Source organism: Palaemon carinicauda, chromosome 2 (assembly GCF_036898095.1).
Source record: "Palaemon carinicauda isolate YSFRI2023 chromosome 2, ASM3689809v2, whole genome shotgun sequence".
Taxonomy (NCBI): domain Eukaryota; kingdom Metazoa; phylum Arthropoda; class Malacostraca; order Decapoda; family Palaemonidae; genus Palaemon; species Palaemon carinicauda.
This window is the reverse complement of record NC_090726.1, coordinates 66,861,274-66,879,250: the sequence shown is the minus strand read 5'-3', so window position 1 is coordinate 66,879,250 and position 17,977 is coordinate 66,861,274. Positions and strand designations below refer to the sequence as shown.

At 45.6% G+C, this 17,977-nt stretch overlaps 1 protein-coding gene across 2 annotated transcripts in view; it reads left to right on the top strand.

The window, feature by feature from the left end:
* Window positions 1-699: 699 nt before the first annotated feature.
* Window positions 700-17,977, top strand: part of LOC137625696 (fas-binding factor 1-like) — a 247,161-nt gene continuing 229,883 nt past the window's right edge. For both annotated transcript variants that reach the window (XM_068356609.1, XM_068356604.1), the window contains exon 1: window positions 700-999. The gene's annotated coding sequence lies outside the window, so the exon portion shown is untranslated. The remainder of the gene's footprint in view (window positions 1,000-17,977) is intronic.

Genomic DNA, 17,977 nt, shown 5'->3' with positions numbered 1-17,977 from the left:
AAATGCACAGTATTGTATCATGGTTGATTGAACAGATGTATAGGAAAGAACGCACGACACCCAGATTACCCCACGAATTGATCCAGAAATAAAAAGCTACTATTGAGAAGTGATGTCCTACCCAAGAGGAAAAGGTAGTCGCGCAAGCTATGATCTAAACGGACAATGAAAATGGACTTATAGATTGACCATGAAAGGCTCGACAGAGGAGCTTAGGATTTGAATATGAAGATAGTCATAGTCATGTGAACTATAATATAATTTCGTCAGTTAGTCTCATGTGCAATTATTTGTTTAACTTTCATAATGGAACTGTAGCCTACAATATCATATTGTATAGGAAATGCTAGCTCATGTGTACTAATGATAGTCTAAAAACTGTGTACTTATTTTGTTTTTGTATTATTAGCCATACTAAAAAGCAAGTATTTCAATAAAAAACATGAAATTCCATGAAGTATGAAATAAAATGTTTTCTATGTTATTGACCACTGAAATGTTGCTTATTTTAACCAAGAATTAATTTGGCATTAGGGTAGATTATCATCAATAAACAAGGTGAATTCTAGAAGTATAAAAGGAATAATACATTTAAACAAAATCAAATACCTACATTTTGTATCAAACTACACTACAATTATGTGAAAGTCAGTTTTTAAACTAAAATAGTAAGAAGAAGAATTTGTGCCCCAAGTTTGACATTTGCTTCGGCGACGGAATGTAAACAAAAACAAATAGTTTAAATACGGTTCTGCCACTGAGCTTCAACAGTACACCTACAGCTATCTTTTCATTGGCTAGGAAATTGTATGATGTATAGTAGAAATGAAAGGCTTGTACTCTGGATTCAAACTTGTGAATAGGCAATTTTAAAATGTGTAGTCTAAGAAAACTGAATTATCTGTACCGTCTCTTGTCAAGTCATCTAACACCAGGTATAACAGTCACTAGTGACTGAAAGAACTGCCAGTATTTACTTCTGTTCAAGACGCTTTACAGGTAAGAACAAACGTTAGACCGTATTATTATTATTGCAAATAAGCAAAGCTCGGACTAGATTGGCATGAAGTTGGTCCTACTAAAAACCTCCCAAAGAGAAAATGATAGGCGCCAGGGGAAATAAAAAACGCCTTGGAGGAATTTGCCTTCAAAAAGAAGCCAACTCTGCTTACCCCCTTATAAATGGAAAAAAGCACGTTAATAGAAAAAAAATATTATTGAAAGGAAAGACCCAAAAGATTTATTTGTGTAAAATTATATGTGGTCTTAAATACGAAAAGTTATTGGTATTTGACATTAGAAGATTCGACCCAAAAACAATAAAAGCCTGTTTTAAAGATACTTTTCCTATTTAATTGGAATTTCATCTTCAAATAAGAAATAAAGCTATATATTATCTACATGTGGACATCCAAATCAGAGCCTTTGTATGTCAGCGGCCAGTTCCTCCCTTGTGGATTAAAAATGGACATCAACTTACCTCAACTTTCGCCCCCTAACCCAACCTACAGGCCATGTCCTTACCTACTTATCTAACGGGGGGTTAACGCCTCCTGCAACCCCCCTTACACTGTCGTTTTCTAAGTTAGCCGCAATCTTACATGCAAGTGGCCGCTATCATACTTACACCCCTCTAAATCTTTATGGGCTTGTGTCTGTTGATAATTTGATTATATTAGATAATTACTGTACTCTACTATCTCTCAATGCAATATGAAAATTTGTGCACATATCCTGTTCAGAGGAAAATGTAAAGACTTTCTAGTATCATAGCGCATGATTGAGCTATTCAATACCAAACAGGCATGAGAGTATGAAACTGGTAGATATGATCACGGACTTCTAGATATTTTACTGTATCTTACATGAATTAGGAAAAAAATAAGTCATGGGATTGTTACAATATACTCACATATATATACAAATAAGCCATGTATTTTTAAATATTAAACTTAGCCGGTGAATATATAATAGCTGACGTCTCCGACGGCTCGACAGAATTCAAAAACTCGCGAGCGATCGCCATGAAGGTAGCGGGTGTGCCCACCAGCGCCGACTATCGGCCAGATACCGCATATACATGTAAACAGCTCCAGTTCTTCTCTGTCGGTTCCATCGACAAGTCGATTCCACTCGCTATTATGACCTCGAGTTTTCTACCCAATTGGTGAAGTACTTGGTTTTCAATATTAAACTTACCCGATAATCATGTAGCTGTCAACTCCGTTGCCCGACAGAATTCTATGGAGGGATACGCCAGCTATCACAATACTAGAAGGGGGTGTACTTACCAGCGCCACCTGTGGCCAGGTACTCAAGTACTTCTTGTTGACACCTCCTCAATTATTCCTCTGTCGTGCTTCCGGCAAGACGTTGTGGGATACGCTTATGTTCTTGGAGTATTTTCACGACTTTGGTGAAGTATTTCTCTTTGATTTCGGCTGTCGCTTTACTGGAAACTTCTATATTAGCTTAGTTAGCTTTTGGAATTAATTTGATTATTTATGGTGACGAAGAGAGTATGAACTCTCTTTCACTTTTTAATGGCCGACCCTTCCCTTAGACGGAAGTGTTGGTGTCTAAGAGAGTATAGACTCTCTTTCTTAATTTTGCTTAACAAAAGTTATAGATTTATTTTATATCTCTCCGCCTCTTATAGGCCTCTTAGATTAACTTCCTTTTATTATAAACTTATTAAAATTAATTTTTATATTTGTTTATATTCGACCTTCCTAATAGTAGGCGGTCTTTTCTTGGTACCGAAGTTAATTAACATTGAGCCCGTCATTTTGGTTTTACCTGTTAACATATTATGCTATTTTAATGTCTTTGAAAGAATTTCTTTGATAGTCTCGTACTGTTTTCAAAGTTGAACTAACGTTTTGTTTTGTCTCTGCAGTTGTTGACGTTCAGAACGTTCAACTTGCGCTCTATCGTTACGATAGAGAAAGAATTTTCACGGTTTCACGTTGCAGTAAGAGTAACCGTGTCTAGCGTTTTGTTCATTCTTTCTTAACTTAATGGTTTTAATCCTAATAAAGGAACTTTTCTTTTTGGGAAATATTTCAGTTTTTTCCTTTAACAATAATATGTTTTAACGATATATATGATTGGGCTCTTCTCTCAGGTTCTAAGTCAAGAGAGAGAGAGAGAGAGAGAGATAGAGACGGAAGGAGAAAGAGGAGGATAAACGTTTCATTCAAGCGAGTAACGTTGTTATCGTTTTTGCTCTTCTCCCTAGTCTCTTTAGGGGAAGAAGGTAAACGTTTCTAGAGTGATCTAGTGTTTAGTCTCTTTCCAGCCACTGAATTATTTATCTTTCATTAGATTTTTCTGTTACATTGTAATTCTGTTTTCGCAATTACTAACTTTTGAGAAAGGATAGAATTGCGTGTTTCAGGTACAAACCACTTAAAGTTTCGAGTTCAGTGAAATAAGTGCAAACAGAAAATCAAAGTGATAAGTGATTAGCGCAAAGTGTGTCAGTGTTGTGCGTGAGGGTACTTCTGTGCGCGCCAGTCGTCCTCCCAGTCCGGGACCTCTTGCAAGCTCCCAAGCCCAGGGGAGAAGCAATGTCGAAGGGCAGAAGGGTTCAGCAGGCCTTGATCGGCGCACAGAAGTATCCTCGGTGGTTGTGGGCGTGTCTTACCGAGACCGTCACTCCCACCCGCAGACGATTGAGCCCTTATTTTGCTCGTCTGCAGAAGAAATTTAGGGGAGAAAACGCTGGTCTCAGGTCTCAAGACCTCTTTAACGTAAAGTCCAGACCTATGCCAGACGTACGAAGTTAGAGTTCAACAACCCGGATGCAGTCATTGGGTTAGCTCTGACTCTCCTCAGTCATCAGTTGAATGCACTCCGCCTAAGAGGAGTAAGGTTCTGCCACAACAGAGCTCGACTGTTAAGGCTTTACCTCAGCCTACTGTAGTTTCTGCCGACCCCAAGTGGACTCTACTACAGTCCATGCAAGCACAGCTTTCGGACTTGATGCGTGAGTGTCGGGCTGAGAGTGTTGCGCCTCCGCCTCCGCCTACACTCCCTCCGCCTGCGCTCGCTCCGCCTGCGCTCGCTCTGCCTGATCGCAGTACCACCTGCCAGGCGTACGATGTTGAGCCACGTTCTGAGTTTGCTGTTCCCAGTGGTGTTCAGCCTCCGCCTTCCTTAAGGCAACCTTTACAATGGGATCAGGAGGATTATACCTCTCTTCCTCCGCCTCCACTTGCTGCTCCACCAGTGATGCAACACTCGGTTGAGGTACAACAACCTCTCCCGTCCATGAGTCAGTCTCCTCAGCTCTCGCTGCAGCGAGCTCAACCCTCCTCAAGGCAAGCACCTCAACACCTTAGCCTTGCGCCTCAGGAGCCTCAACTTGCGAGATTTTTACTGCGTTCTGCGCAGCCACTACCTTTTCGCTCTCAGCTCACACAGCAGGAACCTCAACTCGTTCCTCAGGAACTTGCTACTGCGCATCCGCCAACCACTCAGCAAGCGCAACCCTTGAGTTCAGCCACTCATGCCAGGAGTCAGCCTCCTCCACCCATGCGCCTACCTTCTGCTACTTCCTTTGATCAGCCTTTGCAGACTGAGCCTCAGGTGTTCCCTCAACAGAGTCTTGAAGAGGAAACCACAACTATTGTTGTTCCAGCTCGTTCTGACTCTGCTGTTCAGCATACCTTACCTCCATTTTCAAACCTTATGATAATGGAGGTTATTTGTATTACTTATAAAAATATATTTGTATTCCTGGCAATATATTTTTAACAATATCGCAAAATATGGCAAAAATATGAATCATGAGTTATGAATGTAAGGTATATATTATGTTGATATTAAAACCCCATGCAAGCATGCATAAAGCACTCTAGCACTGGTCATGGAATTTCTGAGGAATGTTAAACGCCATGCACACGCTCTGCTTACCTTACATGCTCTGCTTACAGCATGCTCTGCATACTACATGCTCTGCATACAGCATGCTCTGCATTCAGCATGCTCTGCATACAACATGCTCTACATACAGCATGCTCTGCATACAGCATGCTCTGCATACAACATGCTCTGCATACAGCATGCTCTGCATTCAGCATGCTCTGCATACAACATGCTCTGCATACAGCATGCTCTGCATTCAGCATGCTCTGCATACAACATGCTCTACATACAGCATGCTCTGCATACAGCATACTCTGCATACAACATGCTCTGCATACCTTACCGCATGCTTCTCAGTCACACATCTTTGGTTGTTGCCAACTCACTAGACTGTCAAGCAGTTTCATAACGTTGCCTTCTAGTCTGCTGCTTTTGCACCAGTGAACCCTCACTGAGAGAACTTAGCTTTTCTAGGATATGGTCCCTGTAGATGAGAAAGTTCTTTTCTCCCTCCTTCTGATATTCCCTTGAGGACTCTGTCATTTGGAGGGAGCCTTTAGCTGCATAGCCTCCTATGGACTTTTATTTAAGCATAACATGCTTCCAGGGAAGGTAATGGTTCCACTTCAGTCGCTAATCCCGTCTGTTACCACACCTGCTCCCATAGACCTTGAGCTGTGTTACAAGACATGCAGTCCAAGCTTAGTCCTTGTTAGAGGATTTTTTGTTTACGGAGTCAATGTGTCACGGGGAAGACGTTCAACAACCAACAGAAGTGACTTGTTGTGACGCAGTGCGGCAACCTCAGCAACCCGATAAGGAGTTTGTCTGTACGACCCAGACAGTCTAGACAGATTCGGGTTGTCACTGTACTTCCTCGCTTGCCCATGATTGACAGTTCACAGACTGTGCAGCAGTACCATGATCTTGTGTCCGGCTCCGTCAGACGACTGGCTTTTAAGAGCTCCCACAAGTCGTCGCTGTCTGGAGATTTTCAAATGGACTATGGATCTGACCAAGGAACTGGGCCTCCTGGTCAATTTTGAGGAGTCTCAGCTCGTCCCATCCAAGACCATTGTCTCCTTGGGTATGGATCTTCAGAGTCGAGCTTTTCGGACTTTTCCGTCGGCCCCAAGGATCTTCCAAGCCCTAGAATGCATCCAGAGCATGCTGAGAAGGAACCGATGCTCAGTCAGGTAGTGGATGAGTCTAACAGGGACACTTTCATCGCTGGCCCTGTTCATCGTGTTAGGGAGACTCCACCTCCCCCCCTTCAGTATCATCTAGCTGCTCACTGGATAAAGGAGATGACGCTAGAGACGGTCTCAGTTCCTGTTTCCGAAGAGAGGAGGTCTTCTCTCGCGTGGTGTAAGAACAGCTTTCTTCTCAAGGAAGTCTACCTTTGGCTGTTCAGAAACACGACCGCCGTCTCCTCTCGGACGCATCAGACACGGGCTGGGGTGCGACTTTGGACGGACAAGAATGCTCGGGAACATGGAATCAGGAGCAAAGGACACTTCACATAAATTGCAAGGAGTTGTTGGCGGTTATTCTGGCCTTGATAAACTTCAAGTCCCTCCAGCTTAACAAAGTGGTGGAGGTGGACTCTGACAACACCACAGCCCTGGCTTACATCTTCAAGCAGGGAGGGACTCTTTCGTGGAAGTTGTTCTAGATCGCAAGGGACCTACTCATCTGGTCTAAAGATCGAAAGCTAACTGGTAACGAGGTTCATTCAGGGCGGTATGAATGTCATGGCAGATCACCTCAGACGGAAGGGTCAGGTCATCCCCACAGAGTGGACCCTTCTCAAGAATGTTTGCAGCAGACTTTGGGCCCTGTGGGGTCAGCCAACCATAGATCTGTTCACTACCTCGATAACCTAGAGACTCCTGTTGTATTGTTCTCCGATTCCAGACCCAGCAGCAGTTCACGTGGATGCTTTTCTGCTGGATTGGTTCCATCTTGACCTGTATGCATTCCCGCCGTTCAAGATTGTCAACAGGGTACTTCAGAAGTTCTCCTCTCACAAAGGGACACGGCTGACGTTGGTTGGCTCCGCTCTGGCCCGCGAGAGAATGGTTCTTAGAGGTACTGCAATGGCTGGTCGACATTCCCAGGACTCTTCCTCTAAGAGTGAACCTTCTAAGTCTACCTCACGTAAAGAAGGTACACCCAATCCTCCACGCTCTTCGTCTGACTGCCTTCAGACTTTCGAAAGACTCTCAAGAGCTAGGGGCTTTTCGAAGGAGGCAGCCAGAGCGATTGCCAAAGCAAGGAGAACATCCACTCTCAGAATCTATCAGTCTATAGGGGAAGTCTTCCGTAGCTGGTACAAGACCAATGCAGTTTCCTCAACCAGTACCACTGTAACCCAGATTGCTGACTTTCTGTTATATCTAAGGAAAGTAAGATCCCTTTCAGCTCCTACGATCAAGGGTTACAGAAGTATGTTGGCAGCGGTTTTCCGCCACAGAGGCTTGGATCTTTCCACCAACAAAGATCTACAGGACCTCCCTAGGTCTTTTGAGACCTCAAAGGAACGTCGGTTGTCCACTCCAGGCTGGAATCTAGACGTGGTCCTAAGGTTCCTTATGTCATCAAGATTTGAACCTCTCCAATCAGCCTCTTTTTAGGACTTCACATTAAAAACTCTTTTCCTCGTGTGCTTGACAACAGCTAAAAGAGTAAGTGAGATCCACGCCTTCAGCAGGATCATTGTTTTCACATCTGAAACGGCTACATGTTCCTTGCAGCTCGGTTTTTGCTAAACGAGCTTCCTTCACGTCCTTGGCCTAAGTCGTTCGAGATCCCAAGCCTGTCCAACTTGGTGGGGAATGATCTGAAGAGAGTACTTTGCCCAGTTAGAGCTCTTAGGTACTATCTAAAAAGGTCTTAACCTTTACAAGGACAATCAGAAGCCTTATAGTGTGCCATCAAGAAACCTTCTTTTCCAAGTTCTAAGAACTCAGTTTCTTACTATTCAGGCTTCTGATTAGAGAAACACATTCTCATCTGAAGGAAGAAGACCTTGCTTTGCTGAAGGTAAGGACACATGAAGTGGGAGCTGTGGCTACTTCAGTGGCCTTCAAACAGAGCCATTCTCTGCAGAGTGTTATGGATGCAACCTATTGGAGAAGCAAGTCAGTGTTCGCATCATTCTATCTCAAAGATGTCCAGTCTCTTTACGAGTACTGCTACACCCTGGGACCATTCGTAGCAACGAATGCAGTAGTAGGCGAGGGCTCAGCCACTACATTCCCATAATCCCATAACCTTTTAACCTTTCTCTTGAATACTTTTTATGGGTTGTACGGTCGGCTAAGAAGCCTTCCACATCCTTGTTGATTTGGCGGGTGGTCAATTCTTTCTTGAGAAGCGCCGAGGTTAAAGGTTGTGATGAGGTCCTTTAGTATGGGTTGCAGCCCTGTATACTTTAGCACCTTTGAGTTGATTCAGCCTCCCAAGAGGAACGCTGCGCTCAGTAAGGAAGACGATCTTATTAAAGGCAGAGTAACGGTTCAAGTCGACTTCCTTACCAGGTACTTATTATTTCATTGTTATTGTGGATAACTGATTATATGAAATACGGGATACTTAGCTATCCTTTAATCTTGTACACTGGTTTTCACCCACCCCCCTGGGTGTGAATCAGCTACATGATTATCGGGTAAGTTTAATATTGAAAAATGTTATTTTTATTAGTAAAATAAATTTTTGAATATACTTACCCGATAATCATGATTTAATCGACCCTCCCTTCCTCCCCATAGAGAACCAGTGGACCGAGGAATAATTGAGGAGGTGTCAACAAGAAGTACTTGAGTACCTGGCCACAGGTGGCGCTGGTAAGTACACCCCCTTCTAGTATTGTGATAGCTGGCGTATCCCTCCATAGAATTCTGTCGGGCAACGGAGTTGACAGCTACATGATTATCGGGTAAGTATATTCAAAAATTTATTTTACTAATAAAAATAACATTTTTGGTTTTATTGCTTTCGCCGTGTTGGATTATTCAATACTATCCTCAAAAGAAATGCTTTTGAAAGAAGAGTAAAAGTGTTTTGCCCTTGCTTTTATCTCTGGTTTTTTTCCATAGAGTAAAAATGGCCGACCCTTCCCTTAGTGTACGGAAGTGTGTTTTAGGCTTTTAGCAATTATCTTATCACGTTATAAATTGTTGTTGTTAATTATAGATTTTCCTCTATATATTTTATATCTCACCTGCCTTTATTAGGCCTCTTCGATTAGCTTTCCATTTATACTAAAAATCAATATAAATTTTAATGTTTTGTTTATATGCGGCCTTCCTATTCCTCCCCTAGTCCGAGAGTAGGCGGTCCTAACTTAGAAACCGAAGTTAAACAACGTTGAGCCCATTCAACTTTTATTTTCATTAAGTTTAAATCATTTGCTCTGTAAGAGTTATTAAATGAATATTTTTTATTAGATATTTTATGAAAGATTTTCTTTGAATAGTCTTCGTGCTGTTTCAAAGATGAACTAACGTTTGGTTTATTTATGCTACGCAGTTTGCGCTCTATCGTTACGATAGAGAAAGAGAGAATCACGGTTTCACTTTGCAGAAAGAGTAAATCGATTTTGACGTTTTGTTCATTCTTCTTTCAAACTGAAATGTTTTAAATACTAATTTAAAGGAACTTGTTAATTTTCAATTTCTTAGTCCTTTCAGTTTTTTCCTTTGGTCAAATAACCTGTTTATTGACGAAAGGTGAGTGGGCTTTTCTCTTCGGTGTGAAATCAAGAGAGAGAGAGAGAGAGAGAGACGGAGGGAGAGAGAGGCAGAGAGAACGTTCCGATCTTTATTCTCGTCCCAAGCGAGTAACGTTGTTCTCAAGTCAGTTTTTTACTCTCGTCCCATGTCTCTGTACGGGGAGAAAGGATAAAACGTTTTTAGTTTTTATTCTCGTCCCAAGGCACTGTACGGGGAGAGATTGAAAACGTAGTTTTGAATGAACTAGTGTTTAGTCTCCTCCCCAGTCACTGATCCTTTTATCTTTATATATTTCCGTTTTATTCGATATATATGTTTACTGTTTTTTGCTTGTATTAATGTGCTTACATTATACGACTTATTTCGCAATTATAACCTTTTGATGTAGGGGAGAATTGCGTGCTTCAGGTAGAAATCAGTTTTATTCATGCCTAATGTGAAATTATTGAAAAATTCGATTTCAGTGAAGTAAGTGCAAAAACAGAAAATCGTAGTGATAAAGTGATAATTGCAAAAGTGTTTTTTAGTGTTGCGACCGAGGGTTCGTCTGTTCGTGCTTGTCGTTCACCTAGTCCGATACCTCTTTCAGGCTCCCATGCACCAGGGAGAAGTAATGTCGTAGGACTTATGGGGACGAGAGGCTTTAACCAACGAACAAACGTTCCCTCTATGGTATCGGGCGTGTCTAGCAAGATCGCCCCTACCATAAGACGAGCGAGGCTGTTTTTCTCCTCGTCATCCGAAGGCTTCTCGCGTAAGAAACCGTGGAGCAAGGTTTCGAGACCCTTAAAGCGAAAGTCAGTCCCTTCAGGACAGGTCCAGCGTCCTGGTTGTAGCCATTGGGACAGCTCTGACCCTGTGCAGTCATCGGAAGACTGCTCGCCGCCTAAACAGAAGCGTAACACAGGCTCCGAGAGTCTTAGTGTAGGCAATGTTTTGCAGTCACAGACGTTACCCTCGTCTCTTGCCGCACCCATTCCTGTTGATCCTAAATGGGTTGTACTGCAAGACATGCAGAATAAACTTGCCTCTCTTATGGAGGACTATTCTGCTGAGCAGGTTCACGATGATCCTCGCCGCTTAGCTGATCGAGATCCTGGCCGTCAGCCGCCCAAACGAGCCTTTGCTCGTCCTGTTGACGTTGGCGTTACAAAGTCACGTCAGTCACGTTTTGTAGAGCCTCACTCGATGCAGTCCCGTGTTGACTTTCAGCCGCATGTGGACGTTCAGCCGCTGCCGAATGCTCTTGTTGACGTTCAGGACGTTCGCCAACCAGCGAAGTTGACTTGTTTTGACGTTGAGCGTCAAGCACCGCAGTCAAGAGTTGTTTTGACTGCTCAGTCTAGGCAGTCAAGGCAGTCTCGAGTTGACTTCGAGCGTCCTCCCGCACCTGTTGTTGTTGCTGGTCAGTCCTTTAAGCAGTTACATGACGTAGCGTCCTTGACTGCTACTGATGCTCCTTTGCGTGTGGACTCTGCTTGTCAAGCATTGCCACCACGGCAGGTCTCTCCCTTGCTTGAGACTCGGCTATTGTCGGACGAGGTTCCTTCAGGTGAGGAAGTTGCTGATCCCCCTCCTACTGATATTCCCTTGGGGACTCTGTCAGACGGAGAGGAGCCTAAAGCTGCTCAGCCCTCTATGGACTTTAAATAAATCATGCTGATTTTTAAGGATCTTTGTCCGGATCATTTTGTAACTGTTGCTCCTCGTTCGCCTAAACGTCAGAGTTTACACTAGGCCTAGCTACTTCGAAGCCGTTGTTTTCTAAGCTAGTGCTCTCTCGCTCTTCTAAGAGAGCTTTACGTTTGCTAGGCGACTGGTTGATCACCAGGAGGAGTTTGGGGGAGACAGCTTTTGCTTTCCCTCCTTTTAAACTGGCTTATAGAGCGAGCGTCTGGTATGACACGGGAGAAGTTCTCGGCTTGGGAGTTCCTGCCTCTGCCCAGATAGACTTCTCAAGCCTCATAGACTCTCCCTGGCGCCTGGCCATGAGACGCTTCAAGATTTTATGGTCGGCTTCAGAGCTAGACCATCTCCTGTTAGGAGTTTTTTTCGAGCGTTTGAAGTTTTGCTGTACAATTATGTCATGCATAAACAAGGCTATCAGGGATGGCTCCAATGATCTGACAGCCACGTTCTCTGCAGGAACAAGACTATCAGGGATGGCTCCAATGATCTGGCAGCCACGTTCACTGCAGGAGTACGTAAGATGCAAGTGCGCTCAATGTGTTCATTGTCAAGACAAACTTCACGATGAAGTCTACCTAGCTGTCTTGACAGCATTAATGGAAGGCGACTGGATGGTCTCTCTCGACCTTCAGGATGCATACTTCCACATCCCGATTCATCCAAACTTTCAACTACATCTGAGGTTTGTGGACGGGAAAGTAATGTACCACTGTCGAGCACTGTACTCCGACCTCATTCCTGCTCTTCTTGTTTTTACAAGGCCATTGCAAAATGTAGCAAGCTTTCTATATTTTTTGAGGATTCAGAACCTCCCTTTATTTTGACGACTGGCTAATCAGGGCGTTCGTCATTATATCGCTGTCTGGAGAGCCTCTAATGGACATTAGACCTAACCAAGGAGCTAGGTCTCATAGTGAACGTAGAGAAGTCATAACTTACAGTATCCCATCCCAGACTATTCTTTTTGTGGGAATGGAGATACAGTGTCTGATTTTTCGACCCTTTTCGTCTCCCGCAAGAATGGAACAAGCTCTGTTAAAAGTCCTTCACTTGCAAGAGAAAAACAGTTGCTCTGTAAGAGTTTGAACTAGCCTCGTGGGAACTCTTTCATCGCTGGAGTAGTTCACTCTCTGGGAAGACTCAACCTATGCCCTTTCCTATTTCACCTAAAACATTGTAACAAGGAGAGGGGCTTAGTGAGTATCTCTTTCCCAATCTCCAACTCAGTCTAGACATGTCTGACTTGGTGGGACAGCAACATCAGACTTCGAGAAGGTCTTTCTCTTGCGATCAAGAACCCAAACCATGTGTTGTTTTCAGATGCAGCGGATTTGGGTTAGGGAGCTCCACTGGACAGTCTGGAAGGCTCGGTTCTTTGATCCACGGATCAGAAGGAACTCCTTTTAAGGCAGTAACATCTCTCCTTTGGCGAGATTTGTGCAGAAATGATTGTCTTGGCGGACGGCCTCAGCAGAAGAGGACAAGTCTTCTCCATGGAGTGGACGTTGCATAAGACTGTGTGCGAGAAGCTATGGATGACATGGGGTCTACCCACCATAGATCTTTTTGCTACTCTCTCTGACAAAGAGGCTCTCGACTTACTGCTTTCCAGTTCCAGATCCAGAGGCAGCTCACATAGACGCTTTCCTGCTGGACTGGTCTCACCTGGACGTTTATGCCTTTCCACCTTTCAAGATCCTAGACAAGGTGCTGCAGAAGTTCACCTCTCACGAAGGGACCAGGTTGTCATTGGTTGCTCCACTCTGGCCCGCGAGAGAGTGAGTAACAGAGGTACTTCAATGGCTGGTAGACGTTCCAAGGAGTCTACCCTTAAGGATGGATCTCTTACGGCAGCCACGTAAGGAGTCTTCATCATAGCCTCCCCGCGCTTCGTCTGACTGCCTTCAGACTATCAAAAGACTCTCAAGAGCTAGAGGATTTTCGAAGGAGGCAGCCAGAACGATTGCGAGAGCTAGGAGAGCATCTACCATCAAGGTCTATCAGTCGAAGTGGGAAGTCTTTAGAGACTGGTGCAAGTCATCATCCATTTCCTCTTCCAGTACCTCTGTAGCCCAATTTGCAGACTTTCTCCTACATCTGAGAAATGTTCGCTCCCTCTCAGCGCCCACTATTAAGGGCTACAGGAGCATGTTGGCGTCTGTGTTCAGACATAGAGGCTTAGATCTGTCCAATAATCAAGATCTCCAAGATCTCCTTAAGTCCTTCGAGACCTCTAAGGAGCGTCGTATGGCAACTCCTGGATGGAACTTAGACGTGGTCCTAAGGTTCCTAATGTCCGACATGTTTGAGCCATTACATTCAGCCTCCCTGAAGGATCTCACCCTCAAGACGCTTTTCTTAAGTGTGCTTGGCTTCGGCTAAAAGGGTCAGTGAGATCCATGCCTTCAGTAGGAACATCGGCTTTTCTACAGATAAAGCCACATGTTCACTTCAGCTTGGTTTTCTTGGCCAAAAATGAACTGCCTTCTCGTCCTTGGCCTAAGTCATTTGATATACCTTGCCTGTCAGAGATCGTAGGCAACGAGCTTGAAAGAGTGCTGTGTCCAGTTAGAGCTCTGAAGTTTTATTTAGCTCGGACTAATCCTTACGAGGTGGATCTAAGGCTTTGTGGTGCTCAGTTAAGAAGCCTTAATTGCCTATGTCAAAGAATGCTTTGTCATATTTTATTAGATTTTTAATCCGAGAGGCTCATTCTCACTTGAGTGAAAAAGAGCGTTGCTTGCTTAAGGTTAAGACGCACGAAGTAAGAGCTATAGCAACTTCTGTGGCCTTTAAGCAAAACAGATCTCTGCGAAGTATTATGGACGCGACCGTTTGGAGAAGCAAGTCGGTATTCGCGTCATTTTACTTAAAAGATGTCCAGACTCTTTATGAGGACTGCTACACACTGGGTCCATTCGTTACAGCGAGTGCAGTAGTGGGTAAGGGTTCTACCACTACATTCCCTTAATTCCAATATCCTTTTAATCTTCTCTTGAAATGTTTTTTAATTGGGTTGTACGGAAGGCTAAGAAGCCTTTCGCATCCTTTTTGATTTGGCGGGTGGTCAAATGTCATTTCTTGAGAGCGCCCAGATTAAGGGTTTTGATGAGGTCCTGTTGTATGGGTTGTCGCCCTAGATACTTCAGCTCCTGGGAGTCTTTCAGCATCCTAAGAGGATGGCTGGGCTTCGTGAGGAAAGCGGACTAACAAAGCAGAGTAATCGTTAGAGTCAGCTTCCTTACCAGGTACCTATATTTATTTGGGTTTGGTTATGATATAACTGTCAAAAACTCTAAGCATATACGCCGTAAACTGTATTAATACTGGTCTCTACCCACCACCATGGGTGTGAATCAGCTATTATATATTCACCGGCTAAGTTTAATATTTAAAAATGATATTTTGATTATAAAATAAATTTTTGAATATACTTACCCGGTGAATATATAAATTAAAGGCCCCCCCTTCCTCCCCGATAGAGACCCAGCGGGATGAGAAAAACTGGAGCTGTTTACATGTATATGCGGTATCTGGCCGATAGTCGGCGCTGGTGGGCACACCCGCTACCTTCATGGCGATCGCTCGCGAGTTTTTGAATTCTGTCGAGCCGTCGGGGACGTCAGCTATTATATATTCACCGGGTAAGTATATTCAAAAATTTATTTTATAATCAAAATATCATTTTTATACTTTAATTTGTTCCGTAACCGAAATACAAACCACGCTATTTACATTGGGTTTACCTTTTAGCGCAGCTGAAATGGCAAGCCATTAGAATTTAACGAGGGTGTATTACCCCCGCGCTAGTTAGCGGGGGTGGTAGGGGAGTGGTAGCTAGCTACCCCTCCCCCCCTCACACACAGGTGAATGCTCACTTTCACTTTTGGCTCGGACTGTGACAGACGTCTCTGTCTTGGTCCTCTCTTGGCAGCCATTGTTTGTTTTGTCTTTACTTAATCGCTTACTTTTCTTTTACTCAATATATATGTAAACATGTTTTCATGTTTGTATATATATTTGAGTATAGAAATCAGTAAGTTTCCTTTTCAGAGTTGTGTGTGTAGTGTACGATATCTATGTGGAGTCCTCGGCAGTTAGACCACCCCGGCGTAATTTTATGGGTGGCGATCGAGTTTGACTTCGGTCTTTCTCTCTCTCTCTCTCTCTTGAGGTCGTTCACCCTTTTACTACGTGTTACTACTCCCTTGTAGCTTCCTTTCCGTGTGGGGGGGTTGCTACGCCGTACGTTTGTCTCAATTAGTTTATGAATCTAATTGTAGTTGTTAATTTTTCAGCTTGTAGAACGATTCCTTTCGGGGTTTTCATTCTTTCTTTAGTGTTCATTCATTTTTAAATTACATAATTACATAGTTTCATAATTATAATTCTTATAATTCTGTTTTGGTTACAGCTCTCCTTCCGTGAGTGTAAGTGGTTGTGAGGGCACGTGCCTGTTGTGTAATTCTTGTTTCCTTTCCCTCGGGATTCCTCTTCGGAGCCTTCCCGGGGGAATGAATGTGTACTAATGATTTTTGTTTTATTTTTTTACAGTTACCGATCTAGTTCGTTTCTGTAATATGGCAACGGTGTGAGCTGTCTTGTTGAGGCCTGGGGATTCGGCTGTTGCTGCCTCCCCCCTTGTATTTTCGTCAGGGGCGTGTCTCCTTCTACTGGAAGTGCTCCCGTGACGACGGACAGCTCTCCAGTTCATTTTAGAACTCTCAGGAGGCTTGCCTCCTTGGGCGGGTAACTTTCCTTCCGAGGGAAGTTTTTCCTGTCCAGGCTTGAGTTTTTCCCCTTTTGGGGGGTTCTTCTCTTGCCTTTTTTTCGTGCGACTATGCTCTTGGTGCTGAGCGGTCACACCTGCAGTTTCGCTCAAGGGGCTGGGCAACTGCAGGAGCCCCTCTTCGGAGGATTGCTCCTTTTAGGTCACTGGCTGACCAGTCTCTTCTACGAAGTGTTTCTCTTTCGTTCGCGAGAGAGTACACTCATAGAGACTCCTCTTCGGAGGATTCTTCTGCTGCTGTTGCTGTTGGCCTCCTTCGCCGTAAGGCCCACCGTCCGCCTCGTCGTAAGGGCCTCTCATCTCCCTATAAGGGTGCTAAGAGGCGCCTTTTTGAATCTCCGTTTGCAGCCTACAACTCCTTCTTCTTGATCTTCCGCCTTGGTGCAGATGGACAGCAGTCTGATCTCATCTTCCGACGGGCAACGGTCTTCCCGACGGACAACGGTCTTCCAACGGACATCAGTCTCCCGGCGGACAGGCAACGGTCTTCCGATGGACATCTGTCTCCCGACGGACAACGTTCCCTTCGGGGCAAAGGGTTGCCTCCCACGGGGGTTCTTCCCTTGCGTGTCAGGGTTCCCTGCGTGCCCTTCTGCTGTGTTCTCTCCTGCTCCTGCTCAGTGTTAGCGCACAGGCGCTCTCCTACTCATCAGCGCTTCCTGATCGCTAGCGCTCTCCTGTTCGTCAGCGCTCTCATGATGATCATCCCTGCTGTTCCTGTTGGTTCCTGTTACGCGCCCTGTGCAACCACGTTCGCCCTCGCGATCTAGAACTTTGGTTCAGGTCAGGGCCAAGGACTCTTCTTCTATGCGCAGGCTTCCACGCGTTGCCTTCTGCTCGTCAGCGATCATCAGCTCGCCAGCGATCATCAGCTCGCCAGTGATCACCTGCTCGCCAGCGTTCACCTGCTCGCCAGCGCGCACAGGTGATTTTAGTATCGCCTATTCAACAGCGTTCTACACGTCAGCGATCACCTGTCTCTCGGCGATCTCCGGATCGCCCGCGTGTGTTACAGCCGGTGCGCCAACGTTCTCCAACGCTTCTGAAGGAACATGGTTCGCCAGCTACTAGCTCGCCATCGCGCGTTCGCCCACCTGCGCATGCTGCTCGCCATCGCGCGATCGCCCACCTGCGCATGCTGCTCGCCATCGCGCGATCGCCCACCTGCGCATGCTGCTCGCCATCGCGCGATCGCCCACCTGCGCATGCTGCTCGCCATCGCTCGCCAACGCGTCGACATGCCACAACGCGCCATCGCCAACCTGCGCGTCAGCGCTCACCAGCTCACCACCGATTGCCTGTTGTTCCACATCGCCAGCGGTCTTCTTCGCCCACGCGACAGCGCGTTTCCTTGCCATCGTGCTAACGCTTGCGTTCGCCGCCTCGGACTCGCGCTCATTCACCTGCCCACCCTCGAGACCGCTCGCCCGCGCGACCGCTCGTGCGACCCCGCGCGACCGCTCGCCCGCTCGACCATTCGCCTGCGCGCCCGCGCGACCGCTCGCCTGCGCGCCCGCGCGATCATTCGCCTGCGCGCCCACATGCCCACGTGCCTGCACGTCCACGCTCATGCGCGTCTGCGCACATGCTCTCCAATGTTCGCCCGCGCGCGAACCAACGGTATTCCATCGCGCGGACGGACGGTGTTCCGTCGCGCGAACCTACGGTGTTCCGTCGCGCGAACCGACGGTGTTCCGTCGCGCGAACCGACAGTGTTCCGTCGCGCGAACCGACGGTGTTCCGTCGCGCAAACCGACGGTGTTCCGTCGCTCGAACCGACAGTGTTTCTTCCCACGAACGTCGGCTTAATTCTTGCAGTATCCATTGCTCGTCTATGGGTTATCGCTCGCCGACCACCAGCTCTCGCCCTTCCTACCACGGTCGCCCTTCT